Here is a 23,381-nt window from a genome sequence, read left to right on the forward strand (position 1 = left end):
AACAGCCAAACGCAAAAGCAGCAAACATCTCGCTGTATGTCCCGCATCCAAAGTGCCAAGAGAGAGCTTGCTCTCCCTGTCTTTGAGTACTGTTTTCACTGTCCCGGTTACCTCTTGGCTAACATTCTCTTCAGAGCTGCAGTGAAACCAGGAACCACGTGGAGAAAGCACCCACACTGAAAGTGCCTGGAGGGAACATTGGGGCTTCTTCTCAGTGTCTCTGACATAGGGTTTCACTGTCCCGGGAAAGTCTCTGCTAACACCCTGCAGAGCGCTGTGCCCAATATACAGAAACGTCTTGCGGTATCTCCTACAGGGAAAGTGCCAGGAGGGAATTGTGGAGCTTGTTCTCAGTGTCTCTGAGAATTGCTCTGATTATCTGTGTGACCTCTTTGCTAAGACTCTCCAGAGAGCCGTCCTCAAAACCAACACACATCTTGACATATCTCCCGCATTGATCGCAGTGTCTCCAGAAACGGCATTCAAGGAGCCAGGACCTTTTCTCCCTACACTGTCCATTGAGTTGTCCTCAAAACCAATATACATCCTGCTATATCTCCCACATGGAAAGTGCCAGGAGGGAGAAGTGGGGATTATGTTTAGACTTTCTCGGAACTGCTTCAAATCAACTAGATATCTTTGTGCTGTAAATCTCCCAACAGCCAAACGCAAAAGCAGCAAACATCTCGCTGTATGTCCCGCATCCAAAGTGCCAAGAGAGAGCTTGCTCTCCCTGTCTTTGAGTACTGTTTTCACTGTCCCGGTTACCTCTTGGCTAACATTCTCTTCAGAGCTGCAGTGAAACCAGGAACCACGTGGAGAAAGCACCCACACTGAAAGTGCCTGGAGGGAACATTGGGGCTTCTTCTCAGTGTCTCTGACATAGGGTTTCACTGTCCCGGGAAAGTCTCTGCTAACACCCTGCAGAGCGCTGTGCCCAATGTACAGAAACGTCTTGCGGTATCTCCTACAGGGAAAGTGCCAGGAGGGAATTGTGGAGCTTGTTCTCAGTGTCTCTGAGAATTGCTCTGATTATCCCTGTGACCTCTTTGCTAAGACTCTCCAGAGAGACGTCCTCAAAACAAACACACATCTTGACATATCTCCCGCATTGATCGCAGTGTCTCCAGAAACGGCATTCAAGGAGCCAGGACCTTTTCTCCCTACACTGTCCATTGAGTTGTCCTCAAAACCAATATACATCCTGCTATATCTCCCACATGGAAAGTGCCAGGAGGGAGAAGTGGGGATTATGTTTAGACTTTCTCGGAACTGCTTCAAATCAACTAGATATCTTTGTGCTGTAAATCTCCCAACAGCCAAACGCAAAAGCAGCAAACATCTCGCTGTATGTCCCGCATCCAAAGTGCCAAGAGAGAGCTTGCTCTCCCTGTCTTTGAGTACTGTTTTCACTGTCCCGGTTACCTCTTGGCTAACATTCTCTTCAGAGCTGCAGTGAAACCAGGAACCACGTGGAGAAAGCACCCACACTGAAAGTGCCTGGAGGGAACATTGGGGCTTCTTCTCAGTGTCTCTGACATAGGGTTTCACTGTCCCGGGAAAGTCTCTGCTAACACCGTGCAGAGCGCTGTGCCCAATATACAGAAACGTCTTGCGGTATCTCCTACAGGGAAAGTGCCAGGAGGGAATTGTGGAGCTTGTTCTCAGTGTCTCTGAGAATTGCTCTGATTAGCTGTGTGACCTCTTTGCTAAGACTCTCCAGAGAGCCGTCCTCAAAACAAACACACATCTTGACATATCTCCCGCATTGATCGCAGTGTCTCCAGAAACGGCATTCAAGGAGCCAGGACCTTTTCTCCCTACACTGTCCATTGAGTTGTCCTCAAAACCAATATACATCCTGCTATATCTCCCACATGGAAAGTGCCAGGAGGGAGAAGTGGGGATTATGTTTAGACTTTCTCGGAACTGCTTCAAATCAACTAGATATCTTTGTGCTGTAAATCTCCCAACAGCCAAACGCAAAAGCAGCAAACATCTCGCTGTATGTCCCGCATCCAAAGTGCCAAGAGAGAGCTTGCTCTCCCTGTCTTTGAGTACTGTTTTCACTGTCCCGGTTACCTCTTGGCTAACATTCTCTTCAGAGCTGCAGTGAAACCAGGAACCACGTGGAGAAAGCACCCACACTGAAAGTGCCTGGAGGGAACATTGGGGCTTCTTCTCAGTGTCTCTGACATAGGGTTTCACTGTCCCGGGAAAGTCTCTGCTAACACCCTGCAGAGCGCTGTGCCCAATATACAGAAACGTCTTGCGGTATCTCCTACAGGGAAAGTGCCAGGAGGGAATTGTCGAGCTTGTTCTCAGTGTCTCTGAGAATTGCTCTGATTATCCCTGTGACCTCTTTGCTAAGACTCTCCAGAGAGACGTCCTCAAAACCAACACACATCTTGACATATCTCCCACATTGATCGCAGTGTCTCCAGAAACGGCATTCAAGGAGCCAGGACCTTTTCTCCCTACACTGTCCATTGAGTTGTCCTCAAAACCAATATACATCCTGCTATATCTCCCACATGGAAAGTGCCAGGAGGGAGAAGTGGGGATTATGTTTAGACTTTCTCGGAACTGCTTCAAATCAACTAGATATCTTTGTGCTGTAAATCTCCCAACAGCCAAACGCAAAAGCAGCAAACATCTCGCTGTATGTCCCGCATCCAAAGTGCCAAGAGAGAGCTTGCTCTCCCTGTCTTTGAGTACTGTTTTCACTGTCCCGGTTACCTCTTGGCTAACATTCTCTTCAGAGCTGCAGTGAAACCAGGAACCACGTGGAGAAAGCACCCACACTGAAAGTGCCTGGAGGGAACATTGGGGCTTCTTCTCAGTGTCTCTGACATAGGGTTTCACTGTCCCGGGAAAGTCTCTGCTAACACCCTGCAGAGCGCTGTGCCCAATATACAGAAACGTCTTGCGGTATCTCCTACAGGGAAAGTGCCAGGAGGGAATTGTGGAGCTTGTTCTCAGTGTCTCTGAGAATTGCTCTGATTATCCCTGTGACCTCTTTGCTAAGACTCTCCAGAGAGACGTCCTCAAAACAAACACACATCTTGACATATCTCCCGCATTGATCGCAGTGTCTCCAGAAACGGCATTCAAGGAGCCAGGACCTTTTCTCCCTACACTGTCCATTGAGTTGTCCTCAAAACCAATATACATCCTGCTATATCTCCCACATGGAAAGTGCCAGGAGGGAGAAGTGGGGATTATGTTTAGACTTTCTCGGAACTGCTTCAAATCAACTAGATATCTTTGTGCTGTAAATCTCCCAACAGCCAAACGCAAAAGCAGCAAACATCTCGCTGTATGTCCCGCATCCAAAGTGCCAAGAGAGAGCTTGCTCTCCCTGTCTTTGAGTACTGTTTTCACTGTCCCGGTTACCTCTTTGCTAACATTCTCTTCAGAGCTGCAGTGAAACCAGGAACCACGTGGAGAAGGCACCCACACTGAAGTGCCTGGAGGGAACATTGGGGCTTCTTCTCAGTGTCTCTGACATAGGGTTTCACTGTCCCGGGAAAGTCTCTGCTAACACCGTGCAGAGCGCTGTGCCCAATATACAGAAACGTCTTGCGGTATCTCCTACAGGGAAAGTGCCAGGAGGGAATTGTGGAGCTTGTTCTCAGTGTCTCTGAGAATTGCTCTGATTAGCTGTGTGACCTCTTTGCTAAGACTCTCCAGAGAGCCGTCCTCAAAACAAACACACATCTTGACATATCTCCCGCATTGATCGCAGTGTCTCCAGAAACGGCATTCAAGGAGCCAGGACCTTTTCTCCCTACACTGTCCATTGAGTTGTCCTCAAAACCAATATACATCCTGCTATATCTCCCACATGGAAAGTGCCAGGAGGGAGAAGTGGGGATTATGTTTAGACTTTCTCGGAACTGCTTCAAATCAACTAGATATCTTTGTGCTGTAAATCTCCCAACAGCCAAATGCAAAAGCAGCAAACATCTCGCTGTATGTCCCGCATCCAAAGTGCCAAGAGAGAGCTTGCTCTCCCTGTCTTTGAGTACTGTTTTCACTGTCCCGGTTACCTCTTGGCTAACATTCTCTTCAGAGCTGCAGTGAAACCAGGAACCACGTGGAGAAAGCACCCACACTGAAAGTGCCTGGAGGGAACATTGGGGCTTCTTCTCAGTGTCTCTGACATAGGGTTTCACTGTCCCGGGAAAGTCTCTGCTAACACCCTGCAGAGCGCTCTGCCCAATATACAGAAACGTCTTGCGGTATCTCCTACAGGGAAAGTGCCAGGAGGGAATTGTGGAGCTTGTTCTCAGTGTCTCTGAGAATTGCTCTGATTATCCCTGTGACCTCTTTGCTAAGACTCTCCAGAGAGACGTCCTCAAAACCAACACACATCTTGACATATCTCCCACATTGATCGCAGTGTCTCCAGAAACGGCATTCAAGGAGCCAGGACCTTTTCTCCCTACACTGTCCATTGAGTTGTCCTCAAAACCAATATACATCCTGCTATATCTCCCACATGGAAAGTGCCAGGAGGGAGAAGTGGGGATTATGTTTAGACTTTCTCGGAACTGCTTCAAATCAACTAGATATCTTTGTGCTGTAAATCTCCCAACAGCCAAACGCAAAAGCAGCAAACATCTCGCTGTATGTCCCGCATCCAAAGTGCCAAGAGAGAGCTTGCTCTCCCTGTCTTTGAGTACTGTTTTCACTGTCCCGGTTACCTCTTGGCTAACATTCTCTTCAGAGCTGCAGTGAAACCAGGAACCACGTGGAGAAAGCACCCACACTGAAAGTGCCTGGAGGGAACATTGGGGCTTCTTCTCAGTGTCTCTGACATAGGGTTTCACTGTCCCGGGAAAGTCTCTGCTAACACCCTGCAGAGCGCTGTGCCCAATATACAGAAACGTCTTGCGGTATCTCCTACAGGGAAAGTGCCAGGAGGGAATTGTGGAGCTTGTTCTCAGTGTCTCTGAGAATTGCTCTGATTATCCCTGTGACCTCTTTGCTAAGACTCTCCAGAGAGCCGTCCTCAAAACAAACACACATCTTGACATATCTCCCGCATTGATCGCAGTGTCTCCAGAAACGGCATTCAAGGAGCCAGGACCTTTTCTCCCTACACTGTCCATTGAGTTGTCCTCAAAACCAATATACATCCTGCTATATCTCCCACATGGAAAGTGCCAGGAGGGAGAAGTGGGGATTATGTTTAGACTTTCTCGGAACTGCTTCAAATCAACTAGATATCTTTGTGCTGTAAATCTCCCAACAGCCAAACGCAAAAGCAGCAAACATCTCGCTGTATGTCCCGCATCCAAAGTGCCAAGAGAGAGCTTGCTCTCCCTGTCTTTGAGTACTGTTTTCACTGTCCCGGTTACCTCTTGGCTAACATTCTCTTCAGAGCTGCAGTGAAACCAGGAACCACGTGGAGAAAGCACCCACACTGAAAGTGCCTGGAGGGAACATTGGGGCTTCTTCTCAGTGTCTCTGACATAGGGTTTCACTGTCCCGGGAAAGTCTCTGCTAACACCCTGCAGAGCGCTGTGCCCAATATACAGAAACGTCTTGCGGTATCTCCTACAGGGAAAGTGCCAGGAGGGAATTGTGGAGCTTGTTCTCAGTGTCTCTGAGAATTGCTCTGATTATCCCTGTGACCTCTTTGCTAAGACTCTCCAGAGAGACGTCCTCAAAACCAACACACATCTTGACATATCTCCCGCATTGATCGCAGTGTCTCCAGAAACGGCATTCAAGGAGCCAGGACCTTTTCTCCCTACACTGTCCATTGAGTTGTCCTCAAAACCAATATACATCCTGCTATATCTCCCACATGGAAAGTGCCAGGAGGGAGAAGTGGGGATTATGTTTAGACTTTCTCGGAACTGCTTCAAATCAACTAGATATCTTTGTGCTGTAAATCTCCCAACAGCCAAACGCAAAAGCAGCAAACATCTCGCTGTATGTCCCGCATCCAAAGTGCCAAGAGAGAGCTTGCTCTCCCTGTCTTTGAGTACTGTTTTCACTGTCCCGGTTACCTCTTGGCTAACATTCTCTTCAGAGCTGCAGTGAAACCAGGAACCACGTGGAGAAAGCACCCACACTGAAAGTGCCTGGAGGGAACATTGGGGCTTCTTCTCAGTGTCTCTGACATAGGGTTTCACTGTCCCGGGAAAGTCTCTGCTAACACCCTGCAGAGCGCTGTGCCCAATATACAGAAACGTCTTGCGGTATCTCCTACAGGGAAAGTGCCAGGAGGGAATTGTGGAGCTTGTTCTCAGTGTCTCTGAGAATTGCTCTGATTATCCCTGTGACCTCTTTGCTAAGACTCTCCAGAGAGACGTCCTCAAAACAAACACACATCTTGACATATCTCCCGCATTGATCGCAGTGTCTCCAGAAACGGCATTCAAGGAGCCAGGACCTTTTCTCCCTACACTGTCCATTGAGTTGTCCTCAAAACCAATATACATCCTGCTATATCTCCCACATGGAAAGTGCCAGGAGGGAGAAGTGGGGATTATGTTTAGACTTTCTCGGAACTGCTTCAAATCAACTAGATATCTTTGTGCTGTAAATCTCCCAACAGCCAAACGCAAAAGCAGCAAACATCTCGCTGTATGTCCCGCATCCAAAGTGCCAAGAGAGAGCTTGCTCTCCCTGTCTTTGAGTACTGTTTTCACTGTCCCGGTTACCTCTTTGCTAACATTCTCTTCAGAGCTGCAGTGAAACCAGGAACCACGTGGAGAAGGCACCCACACTGAAGTGCCTGGAGGGAACATTGGGGCTTCTTCTCAGTGTCTCTGACATAGGGTTTCACTGTCCCGGGAAAGTCTCTGCTAACACCGTGCAGAGCGCTGTGCCCAATATACAGAAACGTCTTGCGGTATCTCCTACAGGGAAAGTGCCAGGAGGGAATTGTGGAGCTTGTTCTCAGTGTCTCTGAGAATTGCTCTGATTAGCTGTGTGACCTCTTTGCTAAGACTCTCCAGAGAGCCGTCCTCAAAACAAACACACATCTTGACATATCTCCCGCATTGATCGCAGTGTCTCCAGAAACGACATTCAAGGAGCCAGGACCTTTTCTCCCTACACTGTCCATTGAGTTGTCCTCAAAACCAATATACATCCTGCTATATCTCCCACATGGAAAGTGCCAGGAGGGAGAAGTGGGGATTATGTTTAGACTTTCTCGGAACTGCTTCAAATCAACTAGATATCTTTGTGCTGTAAATCTCCCAACAGCCAAATGCAAAAGCAGCAAACATCTCGCTGTATGTCCCGCATCCAAAGTGCCAAGAGAGAGCTTGCTCTCCCTGTCTTTGAGTACTGTTTTCACTGTCCCGGTTACCTCTTGGCTAACATTCTCTTCAGAGCTGCAGTGAAACCAGGAACCACGTGGAGAAAGCACCCACACTGAAAGTGCCTGGAGGGAACATTGGGGCTTCTTCTCAGTGTCTCTGACATAGGGTTTCACTGTCCCGGGAAAGTCTCTGCTAACACCCTGCAGAGCGCTGTGCCCAATATACAGAAACGTCTTGCGGTATCTCCTACAGGGAAAGTGCCAGGAGGGAATTGTGGAGCTTGTTCTCAGTGTCTCTGAGAATTGCTCTGATTATCCCTGTGACCTCTTTGCTAAGACTCTCCAGAGAGACGTCCTCAAAACCAACACACATCTTGACATATCTCCCACATTGATCGCAGTGTCTCCAGAAACGGCATTCAAGGAGCCAGGACCTTTTCTCCCTACACTGTCCATTGAGTTGTCCTCAAAACCAATATACATCCTGCTATATCTCCCACATGGAAAGTGCCAGGAGGGAGAAGTGGGGATTATGTTTAGACTTTCTCGGAACTGCTTCAAATCAACTAGATATCTTTGTGCTGTAAATCTCCCAACAGCCAAACGCAAAAGCAGCAAACATCTCGCTGTATGTCCCGCATCCAAAGTGCCAAGAGAGAGCTTGCTCTCCCTGTCTTTGAGTACTGTTTTCACTGTCCCGGTTACCTCTTGGCTAACATTCTCTTCAGAGCTGCAGTGAAACCAGGAACCACGTGGAGAAAGCACCCACACTGAAAGTGCCTGGAGGGAACATTGGGGCTTCTTCTCAGTGTCTCTGACATAGGGTTTCACTGTCCCGGGAAAGTCTCTGCTAACACCCTGCAGAGCGCTGTGCCCAATATACAGAAACGTCTTGCGGTATCTCCTACAGGGAAAGTGCCAGGAGGGAATTGTGGAGCTTGTTCTCAGTGTCTCTGAGAATTGCTCTGATTATCCCTGTGACCTCTTTGCTAAGACTCTCCAGAGAGCCGTCCTCAAAACAAACACACATCTTGACATATCTCCCGCATTGATCGCAGTGTCTCCAGAAACGGCATTCAAGGAGCCAGGACCTTTTCTCCCTACACTGTCCATTGAGTTGTCCTCAAAACCAATATACATCCTGCTATATCTCCCACATGGAAAGTGCCAGGAGGGAGAAGTGGGGATTATGTTTAGACTTTCTCGGAACTGCTTCAAATCAACTAGATATCTTTGTGCTGTAAATCTCCCAACAGCCAAACGCAAAAGCAGCAAACATCTCGCTGTATGTCCCGCATCCAAAGTGCCAAGAGAGAGCTTGCTCTCCCTGTCTTTGAGTACTGTTTTCACTGTCCCGGTTACCTCTTGGCTAACATTCTCTTCAGAGCTGCAGTGAAACCAGGAACCACGTGGAGAAAGCACCCACACTGAAAGTGCCTGGAGGGAACATTGGGGCTTCTTCTCAGTGTCTCTGACATAGGGTTTCACTGTCCCGGGAAAGTCTCTGCTAACACCCTGCAGAGCGCTGTGCCCAATATACAGAAACGTCTTGCGGTATCTCCTACAGGGAAAGTGCCAGGAGGGAATTGTGGAGCTTGTTCTCAGTGTCTCTGAGAATTGCTCTGATTATCCCTGTGACCTCTTTGCTAAGACTCTCCAGAGAGCCGTCCTCAAAACAAACACACATCTTGACATATCTCCCGCATTGATCGCAGTGTCTCCAGAAACGGCATTCAAGGAGCCAGGACCTTTTCTCCCTACACTGTCCATTGAGTTGTCCTCAAAACCAATATACATCCTGCTATATCTCCCACATGGAAAGTGCCAGGAGGGAGAAGTGGGGATTATGTTTAGACTTTCTCGGAACTGCTTCAAATCAACTAGATATCTTTGTGCTGTAAATCTCCCAACAGCCAAACGCAAAAGCAGCAAACATCTCGCTGTATGTCCCGCATCCAAAGTGCCAAGAGAGAGCTTGCTCTCCCTGTCTTTGAGTACTGTTTTCACTGTCCCGGTTACCTCTTGGCTAACATTCTCTTCAGAGCTGCAGTGAAACCAGGAACCACGTGGAGAAAGCACCCACACTGAAAGTGCCTGGAGGGAACATTGGGGCTTCTTCTCAGTGTCTCTGACATAGGGTTTCACTGTCCCGGGAAAGTCTCTGCTAACACCCTGCAGAGCGCTGTGCCCAATATACAGAAACGTCTTGCGGTATCTCCTACAGGGAAAGTGCCAGGAGGGAATTGTCGAGCTTGTTCTCAGTGTCTCTGAGAATTGCTCTGATTATCCCTGTGACCTCTTTGCTAAGACTCTCCAGAGAGACGTCCTCAAAACCAACACACATCTTGACATATCTCCCACATTGATCGCAGTGTCTCCAGAAACGGCATTCAAGGAGCCAGGACCTTTTCTCCCTACACTGTCCATTGAGTTGTCCTCAAAACCAATATACATCCTGCTATATCTCCCACATGGAAAGTGCCAGGAGGGAGAAGTGGGGATTATGTTTAGACTTTCTCGGAACTGCTTCAAATCAACTAGATATCTTTGTGCTGTAAATCTCCCAACAGCCAAACGCAAAAGCAGCAAACATCTCGCTGTATGTCCCGCATCCAAAGTGCCAAGAGAGAGCTTGCTCTCCCTGTCTTTGAGTACTGTTTTCACTGTCCCGGTTACCTCTTGGCTAACATTCTCTTCAGAGCTGCAGTGAAACCAGGAACCACGTGGAGAAGGCACCCACACTGAAAGTGCCTGGAGGGAACATTGGGGCTTCTTCTCAGTGTCTCTGACATAGGGTTTCACTGTCCCGGGAAAGTCTCTGCTAACACCCTGCAGAGCGCTGTGCCCAATATACAGAAACGTCTTGCGGTATCTCCTACAGGGAAAGTGCCAGGAGGGAATTGTGGAGCTTGTTCTCAGTGTCTCTGAGAATTGCTCTGATTATCCCTGTGACCTCTTTGCTAAGACTCTCCAGAGAGACGTCCTCAAAACAAACACACATCTTGACATATCTCCCGCATTGATCGCAGTGTCTCCAGAAACGGCATTCAAGGAGCCAGGACCTTTTCTCCCTACACTGTCCATTGAGTTGTCCTCAAAACCAATATACATCCTGCTATATCTCCCACATGGAAAGTGCCAGGAGGGAGAAGTGGGGATTATGTTTAGACTTTCTCGGAACTGCTTCAAATCAACTAGATATCTTTGTGCTGTAAATCTCCCAACAGCCAAATGCAAAAGCAGCAAACATCTCGCTGTATGTCCCGCATCCAAAGTGCCAAGAGAGAGCTTGCTCTCCCTGTCTTTGAGTACTGTTTTCACTGTCCCGGTTACCTCTTGGCTAACATTCTCTTCAGAGCTGCAGTGAAACCAGGAACCACGTGGAGAAAGCACCCACACTGAAAGTGCCTGGAGGGAACATTGGGGCTTCTTCTCAGTGTCTCTGACATAGGGTTTCACTGTCCCGGGAAAGTCTCTGCTAACACCCTGCAGAGCGCTGTGCCCAATATACAGAAACGTCTTGCGGTATCTCCTACAGGGAAAGTGCCAGGAGGGAATTGTGGAGCTTGTTCTCAGTGTCTCTGAGAATTGCTCTGATTATCCCTGTGACCTCTTTGCTAAGACTCTCCAGAGAGCCGTCCTCAAAACCAACACACATCTTGACATATCTCCCGCATTGATCGCAGTGTCTCCAGAAACGGCATTCAAGGAGCCAGGACCTTTTCTCCCTACACTGTCCATTGAGTTGTCCTCAAAACCAGTATACATCCTGCTATATCTCCCACATGGAAAGTGCCAGGAGGGAGAAGTGGGGATTATGTTTAGACTTTCTCGGAACTGCTTCAAATCAACTAGATATCTTTGTGCTGTAAATCTCCCAACAGCCAAACGCAAAAGCAGCAAACATCTCGCTGTATGTCCCGCATCCAAAGTGCCAAGAGAGAGCTTGCTCTCCCTGTCTTTGAGTACTGTTTTCACTGTCCCGGTTACCTCTTGGCTAACATTCTCTTCAGAGCTGCAGTGAAACCAGGAACCACGTGGAGAAAGCACCCACACTGAAAGTGCCTGGAGGGAACATTGGGGCTTCTTCTCAGTGTCTCTGACATAGGGTTTCACTGTCCCGGGAAAGTCTCTGCTAACACCCTGCAGAGCGCTGTGCCCAATATACAGAAACGTCTTGCGGTATCTCCTACAGGGAAAGTGCCAGGAGGGAATTGTGGAGCTTGTTCTCAGTGTCTCTGAGAATTGCTCTGATTATCCCTGTGACCTCTTTGCTAAGACTCTCCAGAGAGACGTCCTCAAAACAAACACACATCTTGACATATCTCCCACATTGATCGCAGTGTCTCCAGAAACGGCATTCAAGGAGCCAGGACCTTTTCTCCCTACACTGTCCATTGAGTTGTCCTCAAAACCAATATACATCCTGCTATATCTCCCACATGGAAAGTGCCAGGAGGGAGAAGTGGGGATTATGTTTAGACTTTCTCGGAACTGCTTCAAATCAACTAGATATCTTTGTGCTGTAAATCTCCCAACAGCCAAACGCAAAAGCAGCAAACATCTCGCTGTATGTCCCGCATCCAAAGTGCCAAGAGAGAGCTTGCTCTCCCTGTCTTTGAGTACTGTTTTCACTGTCCCGGTTACCTCTTGGCTAACATTCTCTTCAGAGCTGCAGTGAAACCAGGAACCACGTGGAGAAAGCACCCACACTGAAAGTGCCTGGAGGGAACATTGGGGCTTCTTCTCAGTGTCTCTGACATAGGGTTTCACTGTCCCGGGAAAGTCTCTGCTAACACCCTGCAGAGCGCTGTGCCCAATATACAGAAACGTCTTGCGGTATCTCCTACAGGGAAAGTGCCAGGAGGGAATTGTGGAGCTTGTTCTCAGTGTCTCTGAGAATTGCTCTGATTAGCTGTGTGACCTCTTTGCTAAGACTCTCCAGAGAGCCGTCCTCAAAACAAACACACATCTTGACATATCTCCCGCATTGATCGCAGTGTCTCCAGAAACGGCATTCAAGGAGCCAGGACCTTTTCTCCCTACACTGTCCATTGAGTTGTCCTCAAAACCAATATACATCCTGCTATATCTCCCACATGGAAAGTGCCAGGAGGGAGAAGTGGGGATTATGTTTAGACTTTCTCGGAACTGCTTCAAATCAACTAGATATCTTTGTGCTGTAAATCTCCCAACAGCCAAACGCAAAAGCAGCAAACATCTCGCTGTATGTCCCGCATCCAAAGTGCCAAGAGAGAGCTTGCTCTCCCTGTCTTTGAGTACTGTTTTCACTGTCCCGGTTACCTCTTGGCTAACATTCTCTTCAGAGCTGCAGTGAAACCAGGAACCACGTGGAGAAAGCACCCACACTGAAAGTGCCTGGAGGGAACATTGGGGCTTCTTCTCAGTGTCTCTGACATAGGGTTTCACTGTCCCGGGAAAGTCTCTGCTAACACCCTGCAGAGCGCTGTGCCCAATATACAGAAACGTCTTGCGGTATCTCCTACAGGGAAAGTGCCAGGAGGGAATTGTGGAGCTTGTTCTCAGTGTCTCTGAGAATTGCTCTGATTATCCCTGTGACCTCTTTGCTAAGACTCTCCAGAGAGACGTCCTCAAAACCAACACACATCTTGACATATCTCCCACATTGATCGCAGTGTCTCCAGAAACGGCATTCAAGGAGCCAGGACCTTTTCTCCCTACACTGTCCATTGAGTTGTCCTCAAAACCAATATACATCCTGCTATATCTCCCACATGGAAAGTGCCAAGAGGGAGAAGTGGGGATTATGTTTAGACTTTCTCGGAACTGCTTCAAATCAACTAGATATCTTTGTGCTGTAAATCTCCCAACAGCCAAACGCAAAAGCAGCAAACATCTCGCTGTATGTCCCGCATCCAAAGTGCCAAGAGAGAGCTTGCTCTCCCTGTCTTTGAGTACTGTTTTCACTGTCCCGGTTACCTCTTGGCTAACATTCTCTTCAGAGCTGCAGTGAAACCAGGAACCACGTGGAGAAAGCACCCACACTGAAAGTGCCTGGAGGGAACATTGGGGCTTCTTCTCAGTGTCTCTGACATAGGGTTTCACTGTCCCGGGAAAGTCTCTGCTAACACCCTGCAGAGCGCTGTGCCCAATATACAGAAACGTCTTGCGGTATCTCCTACAGGGAAAGTGCCAGGAGGGAATTGTGGAGCTTGTTCTCAGTGTCTCTGAGAATTGCTCTGATTAGCTGTGTGACCTCTTTGCTAAGACTCTCCAGAGAGCCGTCCTCAAAACAAACACACATCTTGACATATCTCCCGCATTGATCGCAGTGTCTCCAGAAACGGCATTCAAGGAGCCAGGACCTTTTCTCCCTACACTGTCCATTGAGTTGTCCTCAAAACCAATATACATCCTGCTATATCTCCCACATGGAAAGTGCCAGGAGGGAGAAGTGGGGATTATGTTTAGACTTTCTCGGAACTGCTTCAAATCAACTAGATATCTTTGTGCTGTAAATCTCCCAACAGCCAAACGCAAAAGCAGCAAACATCTCGCTGTATGTCCCGCATCCAAAGTGCCAAGAGAGAGCTTGCTCTCCCTGTCTTTGAGTACTGTTTTCACTGTCCCGGTTACCTCTTGGCTAACATTCTCTTCAGAGCTGCAGTGAAACCAGGAACCACGTGGAGAAAGCACCCACACTGAAAGTGCCTGGAGGGAACATTGGGGCTTCTTCTCAGTGTCTCTGACATAGGGTTTCACTGTCCCGGGAAAGTCTCTGCTAACACCCTGCAGAGCGCTGTGCCCAATATACAGAAACGTCTTGCGGTATCTCCTACAGGGAAAGTGCCAGGAGGGAATTGTGGAGCTTGTTCTCAGTGTCTCTGAGAATTGCTCTGATTATCCCTGTGACCTCTTTGCTAAGACTCTCCAGAGAGACGTCCTCAAAACAAACACACATCTTGACATATCTCCCGCATTGATCGCAGTGTCTCCAGAAACGGCATTCAAGGAGCCAGGACCTTTTCTCCCTACACTGTCCATTGAGTTGTCCTCAAAACCAATATACATCCTGCTATATCTCCCACATGGAAAGTGCCAGGAGGGAGAAGTGGGGATTATGTTTAGACTTTCTCGGAACTGCTTCAAATCAACTAGATATCTTTGTGCTGTAAATCTCCCAACAGCCAAACGCAAAAGCAGCAAACATCTCGCTGTATGTCCCGCATCCAAAGTGCCAAGAGAGAGCTTGCTCTCCCTGTCTTTGAGTACTGTTTTCACTGTCCCGGTTACCTCTTTGCTAACATTCTCTTCAGAGCTGCAGTGAAACCAGGAACCACGTGGAGAAGGCACCCACACTGAAGTGCCTGGAGGGAACATTGGGGCTTCTTCTCAGTGTCTCTGACATAGGGTTTCACTGTCCCGGGAAAGTCTCTGCTAACACCCTGCAGAGCGCTGTGCCCAATATACAGAAACGTCTTGCGGTATCTCCTACAGGGAAAGTGCCAGGAGGGAATTGTGGAGCTTGTTCTCAGTGTCTCTGAGAATTGCTCTGATTAGCTGTGTGACCTCTTTGCTAAGACTCTCCAGAGAGCCGTCCTCAAAACAAACACACATCTTGACATATCTCCCGCATTGATCGCAGTGTCTCCAGAAACGGCATTCAAGGAGCCAGGACCTTTTCTCCCTACACTGTCCATTGAGTTGTCCTCAAAACCAATATACATCCTGCTATATCTCCCACATGGAAAGTGCCAGGAGGGAGAAGTGGGGATTATGTTTAGACTTTCTCGGAACTGCTTCAAATCAACTAGATATCTTTGTGCTGTAAATCTCCCAACAGCCAAACGCAAAAGCAGCAAACATCTCGCTGTATGTCCCGCATCCAAAGTGCCAAGAGAGAGCTTGCTCTCCCTGTCTTTGAGTACTGTTTTCACTGTCCCGGTTACCTCTTGGCTAACATTCTCTTCAGAGCTGCAGTGAAACCAGGAACCACGTGGAGAAAGCACCCACACTGAAAGTGCCTGGAGGGAACATTGGGGCTTCTTCTCAGTGTCTCTGACATAGGGTTTCACTGTCCCGGGAAAGTCTCTGCTAACACCCTGCAGAGCGCTGTGCCCAATATGCAGAAACGTCTTGCGGTATCTCCTACAGGGAAAGTGCCAGGAGGGAATTGTGGAGCTTGTTCTCAGTGTCTCTGAGAATTGCTCTGATTATCTGTGTGACCTCTTTGCTAAGACTCTCCAGAGAGCCGTCCTCAAAACCAACACACATCTTGACATATCTCCCGCATTGATCGCAGTGTCTCCAGAAACGGCATTCAAGGAGCCAGGACCTTTTCTCCCTACACTGTCCATTGAGTTGTCCTCAAAACCAATATACATCCTGCTATATCTCCCACATGGAAAGTGCCAGGAGGGAGAAGTGGGGATTATGTTTAGACTTTCTCGGAACTGCTTCAAATCAACTAGATATCTTTGTGCTGTAAATCTCCCAACAGCCAAACGCAAAAGCAGCAAACATCTCGCTGTATGTCCCGCATCCAAAGTGCCAAGAGAGAGCTTGCTCTCCCTGTCTTTGAGTACTGTTTTCACTGTCCCGGTTACCTCTTGGCTAACATTCTCTTCAGAGCTGCAGTGAAACCAGGAACCACGTGGAGAAAGCACCCACACTGAAAGTGCCTGGAGGGAACATTGGGGCTTCTTCTCAGTGTCTCTGACATAGGGTTTCACTGTCCCGGGAAAGTCTCTGCTAACACCGTGCAGAGCGCTGTGCCCAATATACAGAAACGTCTTGCGGTATCTCCTACAGGGAAAGTGCCAGGAGGGAATTGTCGAGCTTGTTCTCAGTGTCTCTGAGAATTGCTCTGATTATCTGTGTGACCTCTTTGCTAAGACTCTCCAGAGAGACGTCCTCAAAACCAACACACATCTTGACATATCTCCCACATTGATCGCAGTGTCTCCAGAAACGGCATTCAAGGAGCCAGGACCTTTTCTCCCTACACTGTCCATTGAGTTGTCCTCAAAACCAATATACATCCTGCTATATCTCCCACATGGAAAGTGCCAGGAGGGAGAAGTGGGGATTATGTTTAGACTTTCTCGGAACTGCTTCAAATCAACTAGATATCTTTGTGCTGTAAATCTCCCAACAGCGAAACGCAAAAGCAGCAAACATCTCGCTGTATGTCCCGCATCCAAAGTGCCAAGAGAGAGCTTGCTCTCCCTGTCTTTGAGTACTGTTTTCACTGTCCCGGTTACCTCTTGGCTAACATTCTCTTCAGAGCTGCAGTGAAACCAGGAACCACGTGGAGAAGGCACCCACACTGAAAGTGCCTGGAGGGAACATTGGGGCTTCTTCTCAGTGTCTCTGACATAGGGTTTCACTGTCCCGGGAAAGTCTCTGCTAACACCCTGCAGAGCGCTGTGCCCAATATACAGAAACGTCTTGCGGTATCTCCTACAGGGAAAGTGCCAGGAGGGAATTGTGGAGCTTGTTCTCAGTGTCTCTGAGAATTGCTCTGATTATCCCTGTGACCTCTTTGCTAAGACTCTCCAGAGAGACGTCCTCAAAACAAACACACATCTTGACATATCTCCCACATTGATCGCAGTGTCTCCAGAAACGGCATTCAAGGAGCCAGGACCTTTTCTCCCTACACTGTCCATTGAGTTGTCCTCAAAACCAATATACATCCTGCTATATCTCCCACATGGAAAGTGCCAGGAGGGAGAAGTGGGGATTATGTTTAGACTTTCTCGGAACTGCTTCAAATCAACTAGATATCTTTGTGCTGTAAATCTCCCAACAGCCAAACGCAAAAGCAGCAAACATCTCGCTGTATGTCCCGCATCCAAAGTGCCAAGAGAGAGCTTGCTCTCCCTGTCTTTGAGTACTGTTTTCACTGTCCCGGTTACCTCTTTGCTAACATTCTCTTCAGAGCTGCAGTGAAACCAGGAACCACGTGGAGAAGGCACCCACACTGAAAGTGCCTGGAGGGAACATTGGGGCTTCTTCTCAGTGTCTCTGACATAGGGTTTCACTGTCCCGTTAAAGTCTCTGCTAAAACCCTGCAGAGCGCTGTGCCCAATATACAGAAACGTCTTGCGGTATCTCCTACAGGGAAAGTGCCAGGAGGGAATTGTGGAGCTTGTTCTCAGTGTCTCTGAGAATTGCTCTGATTATCCCTGTGACCTCTTTGCTAAGACTCTCCAGAGAGACGTCCTCAAAACAAACACACATCTTGACATATCTCCCGCATTGATCGCAGTGTCTCCAGAAACGGCATTCAAGGAGCCAGGACCTTTTCTCCCTACACTGTCCATTGAGTTGTCCTCAAAACCAATATACATCCTGCTATATCTCCCACATGGAAAGTGCCAGGAGGGAGAAGTGGGGATTATGTTTAGACTTTCTCGGAACTGCTTCAAATCAACTAGATATCTTTGTGCTGTAAATCTCCCAACAGCCAAACGCAAAAGCAGCAAACATCTCGCTGTATGTCCCACATCCAAAGTGCAAAGAGAGAGCTTGCTCTCCCTGTCTTTGAGTACTGTTTTCACTGTCCCGGTTACCTCTTGGCTAACATTCTCTTCAGAGCTGCAGTGAAACCAGGAACCACGTGGAGAAGGCACCCACACTGAAAGTGCCTGGAGGGAACATTGGGGCTTCTTCTCAGTGTCTCTGACATAGGGTTTCACTGTCCCGGGAAAGTCTCTGCTAACACCCTGCAGAGCGCTGTGCCCAATATACAGAAACGTCTTGCGGTATCTCCTACAGGGAAAGTGCCAGGAGGGAATTGTGGAGCTTGTTCTCAGTGTCTCTGAGAATTGCTCTGATTATCCCTGTGACCTCTTTGCTAAGACTCTCCAGAGAGCCGTCCTCAAAACAAACACACATCTTGACATATCTCCCGCATTGATCGCAGTGTCTCCAGAAACGGCATTCAAGGAGCCAGGACCTTTTCTCCCTACACTGTCCATTGAGTTGTCCTCAAAACCAATATACATCCTGCTATATCTCCCACATGGAAAGTGCCAGGAGGGAGAAGTGGGGATTATGTTTAGACTTTCTCGGAACTGCTTCAAATCAACTAGATATCTTTGTGCTGTAAATCTCCCAACAGCGAAACGCAAAAGCAGCAAACATCTCGCTGTATGTCCCGCATCCAAAGTGCCAAGAGAGAGCTTGCTCTCCCTGTCTTTGAGTACTGTTTTCACTGTCCCGGTTACCTCTTTGCTAACATTCTCTTCAGAGCTGCAGTGAAACCAGGAACCACGTGGAGAAGGCACCCACACTGAAAGTGCCTGGAGGGAACATTGGGGCTTCTTCTCAGTGTCTCTGACATAGGGTTTCACTGTCCCGGGAAAGTCTCTGCTAACACCCTGCAGAGCGCTGTGCCCAATATACAGAAACGTCTTGCGGTATCTCCTACAGGGAAAGTGCCAGGAGGGAATTGTGGAGCTTGTTCTCAGTGTCTCTGAGAATTGCTCTGATTATCCCTGTGACCTCTTTGCTAAGACTCTCCAGAGAGACGTCCTCAAAACAAACACACATCTTGACATATCTCCCGCATTGATCGCAGTGTCTCCAGAAACGGCATTCAAGGAGCCAGGACCTTTTCTCCCTACACTGTCCATTGAGTTGTCCTCAAAACCAATATACATCCTGCTATATCTCCCACATGGAAAGTGCCAGGAGGGAGAAGTGGGGATTATGTTTAGACTTTCTCGGAACTGCTTCAAATCAACTAGATATCTTTGTGCTGTAAATCTCCCAACAGCCAAACGCAAAAGCAGCAAACATCTCGCTGTATGTCCCGCATCCAAAGTGCCAAGAGAGAGCTTGATCTCCCTGTCTTTGAGTACTGTTTTCACTGTCCCGGTTACCTCTTGGCTAACATTCTCTTCAGAGCTGCAGTGAAACCAGGAACCACGTGGAGAAAGCACCCACACTGAAAGTGCCTGGAGGGAACATTGGGGCTTCTTCTCAGTGTCTCTGACATAGGGTTTCACTGTCCCGGGAAAGTCTCTGCTAACACCCTGCAGAGCGCTGTGCCCAATATACAGAAACGTCTTGCGGTATCTCCTACAGGGAAAGTGCCAGGAGGGAATTGTGGAGCTTGTTCTCAGTGTCTCTGAGAATTGCTCTGATTATCTGTGTGACCTCTTTGCTAAGACTCTCCAGAGAGCCGTCCTCAAAACAAACACACATCTTGACATATCTCCCGCATTGATCGCAGTGTCTCCAGAAACGGCATTCAAGGAGCCAGGACCTTTTCTCCCTACACTGTCCATTGAGTTGTCCTCAAAACCAATATACATCCTGCTATATCTCCCACATGGAAAGTGCCAGGAGGGAGAAGTGGGGATTATGTTTAGACTTTCTCGGAACTGCTTCAAATCAACTAGATATCTTTGTGCTGTAAATCTCCCAACAGCCAAACGCAAAAGCAGCAAACATCTCGCTGTATGTCCCGCATCCAAAGTGCCAAGAGAGAGCTTGCTCTCCCTGTCTTTGAGTACTGTTTTCACTGTCCCGGTTACCTCTTGGCTAACATTCTCTTCAGAGCTGCAGTGAAACCAGGAACCACGTGGAGAAGGCACCCACACTGAAAGTGCCTGGAGGGAACATTGGGGCTTCTTCTCAGTGTCTCTGACATAGGGTTTCACTGTCCCGGGAAAGTCTCTGCTAACACCCTGCAGAGCGCTGTGCCCAATATACAGAAACGTCTTGCGGTATCTCCTACAGGGAAAGTGCCAGGAGGGAATTGTCGAGCTTGTTCTCAGTGTCTCTGAGAATTGCTCTGATTATCCCTGTGACCTCTTTGCTAAGACTCTCCAGAGAGACGTCCTCAAAACAAACACACATCTTGACATATCTCCCACATTGATCGCAGTGTCTCCAGAAACGGCATTCAAGGAGCCAGGACCTTTTCTCCCTACACTGTCCATTGAGTTGTCCTCAAAACCAATATACATCCTGCTATATCTCCCACATGGAAAGTGCCAGGAGGGAGAAGTGGGGATTATGTTTAGACTTTCTCGGAACTGCTTCAAATCAACTAGATATCTTTGTGCTGTAAATCTCCCAACAGCCAAACGCAAAAGCAGCAAACATCTCGCTGTATGTCCCGCATCCAAAGTGCCAAGAGAGAGCTTGCTCTCCCTGTCTTTGAGTACTGTTTTCACTGTCCCGGTTACCTCTTGGCTAACATTCTCTTCAGAGCTGCAGTGAAACCAGGAACCACGTGGAGAAAGCACCCACACTGAAAGTGCCTGGAGGGAACATTGGGGCTTCTTCTCAGTGTCTCTGACATAGGGTTTCACTGTCCCGGGAAAGTCTCTGCTAACACCCTGCAGAGCGCTGTGCCCAATATACAGAAACGTCTTGCGGTATCTCCTACAGGGAAAGTGCCAGGAGGGAATTGTGGAGCTTGTTCTCAGTGTCTCTGAGAATTGCTCTGATTATCCCTGTGACCTCTTTGCTAAGACTCTCCAGAGAGACGTCCTCAAAACCAACACACATCTTGACATATCTCCCACATTGATCGCAGTGTCTCCAGAAACGGCATTCAAGGAGCCAGGACCTTTTCTCCCTACACTGTCCATTGAGTTGTCCTCAAAACCAATATACATCCTGCTATATCTCCCACATGGAAAGTGCCAGGAGGGAGAAGTGGGGATTATGTTTAGACTTTCTCGGAACTGCTTCAAATCAACTAGATATCTTTGTGCTGTAAATCTCCCAACAGCCAAACGCAAAAGCAGCAAACATCTCGCTGTATGTCCCGCATCCAAAGTGCCAAGAGAGAGCTTGCTCTCCCTGTCTTTGAGTACTGTTTTCACTGTCCCGGTTACCTCTTGGCTAACATTCTCTTCAGAGCTGCAGTGAAACCAGGAACCACGTGGAGAAGGCACCCACACTGAAAGTGCCTGGAGGGAACATTGGGGCTTCTTCTCAGTGTCTCTGACATAGGGTTTCACTGTCCCGGGAAAGTCTCTGCTAACACCCTGCAGAGCACTGTGCCCAATATACAGAAACGTCTTGCGGTATCTCCTACAGGGAAAGTGCCAGGAGGGAATTGTGGAGCTTGTTCTCAGTGTCTCTGAGAATTGCTCTGATTATCTGTGTGACCTCTTTGCTAAGACTCTCCAGAGAGACGTCCTCAAAACAAACACACATCTTGACATATCTCCCGCATTGATCGCAGTGTCTCCAGAAACGGCATTCAAGGAGCCAGGACCTTTTCTCCCTACACTGTCCATTGAGTTGTCCTCAAAACCAATATACATCCTGCTATATCTCCCACATGGAAAGTGCCAGGAGGGAGAAGTGGGGATTATGTTTAGACTTTCTCGGAACTGCTTCAAATCAACTAGATATCTTTGTGCTGTAAATCTCCCAACAGCCAAACGCAAAAGCAGCAAACATCTCGCTGTATGTCCCGCATCCAAAGTGCCAAGAGAGAGCTTGCTCTCCCTGTCTTTGAGTACTGTTTTCACTGTCCCGGTTACCTCTTGGCTAACATTCTCTTCAGAGCTGCAGTGAAACCAGGAACCACGTGGAGAAGGCACCCACACTGAAAGTGCCTGGAGGGAACATTGGGGCTTCTTCTCAGTGTCTCTGACATAGGGTTTCACTGTCCCGGGAAAGTCTCTGCTAACACCCTGCAGAGCACTGTGCCCAATATACAGAAACGTCTTGCGGTATCTCCTACAGGGAAAGTGCCAGGAGGGAATTGTGGAGCTTGTTCTCAGTGTCTCTGAGAATTGCTCTGATTATCCCTGTGACCTCTTTGCTAAGACTCTCCAGAGAGCCGTCCTCAAAACAAACACACATCTTGACATATCTCCCACATTGATCGCAGTGTCTCCAGAAACGGCATTCAAAGAGCCAGGACCTTTTCTCCCTACACTGTCCATTGAGTTGTCCTCAAAACCAATATACATCCTGCTATATCTCCCACATGGAAAGTGCCAGGAGGGAGAAGTGGGGATTATGTTTAGACTTTCTCGGAACTGCTTCAAATCAACTAGATATCTTTGTGCTGTAAATCTCCCAACAGCCAAACGCAAAAGCAGCAAACATCTCGCTGTATGTCCCGCATCCAAAGTGCCAAGAGAGAGCTTGCTCTCCCTGTCTTTGAGTACTGTTTTCACTGTCCCGGTTACCTCTTTGCTAACATTCTCTTCAGAGCTGCAGTGAAACCAGGAACCACGTGGAGAAGGCACCCACACTGAAAGTGCCTGGAGGGAACATTGGGGCTTCTTCTCAGTGTCTCTGACATAGGGTTTCACTGTCCCGGGAAAGTCTCTGCTAACACCCTGCAGAGCGCTGTGCCCAATATACAGAAACGTCTTGCGGTATCTCCTACAGGGAAAGTGCCAGGAGGGAATTGTGGAGCTTGTTCTCAGTGTCTCTGAGAATTGCTCTGATTATCTGTGTGACCTCTTTGCTAAGACTCTCCAGAGAGACGTCCTCAAAACAAACACACATCTTGACATATCTCCCACATTGATCGCAGTGTCTCCAGAAACGGCATTCAAGGAGCCAGGACCTTTTCTCCCTACACTGTCCATTGAGTTGTCCTCAAAACCAATATACATCCTGCTATATCTCCCACATGGAAAGTGCCAGGAGGGAGAAGTGGGGATTATGTTTAGACTTTCTCGGAACTGCTTCAAATCAACTAGATATCTTTGTGCTGTAAATCTCCCAACAGCCAAACGCAAAAGCAGCAAACATCTCGCTGTATGTCCCGCATCCAAAGTGCCAAGAGAGAGCTTGCTCTCCCTGTCTTTGAGTACTGTTTTCACTGTCCCGGTTACCTCTTGGCTAACATTCTCTTCAGAGCTGCAGTGAAACCAGGAACCACGTGGAGAAGGCACCCACACTGAAAGTGCCTGGAGGGAACATTGGGGCTTCTTCTCAGTGTCTCTGACATAGGGTTTCACTGTCCCGGGAAAGTCTCTGCTAACACCCTGCAGAGCGCTGTGCCCAATATACAGAAACGTCTTGCGGTATCTCCTACAGGGAAAGTGCCAGGAGGGAATTGTGGAGCTTGTTCTCAGTGTCTCTGAGAATTGCTCTGATTATCTGTGTGACC

This window comes from Larus michahellis, unplaced genomic scaffold (assembly GCF_964199755.1).
Source record: "Larus michahellis unplaced genomic scaffold, bLarMic1.1 SCAFFOLD_57, whole genome shotgun sequence".
Lineage (NCBI taxonomy): Eukaryota > Metazoa > Chordata > Aves > Charadriiformes > Laridae > Larus > Larus michahellis.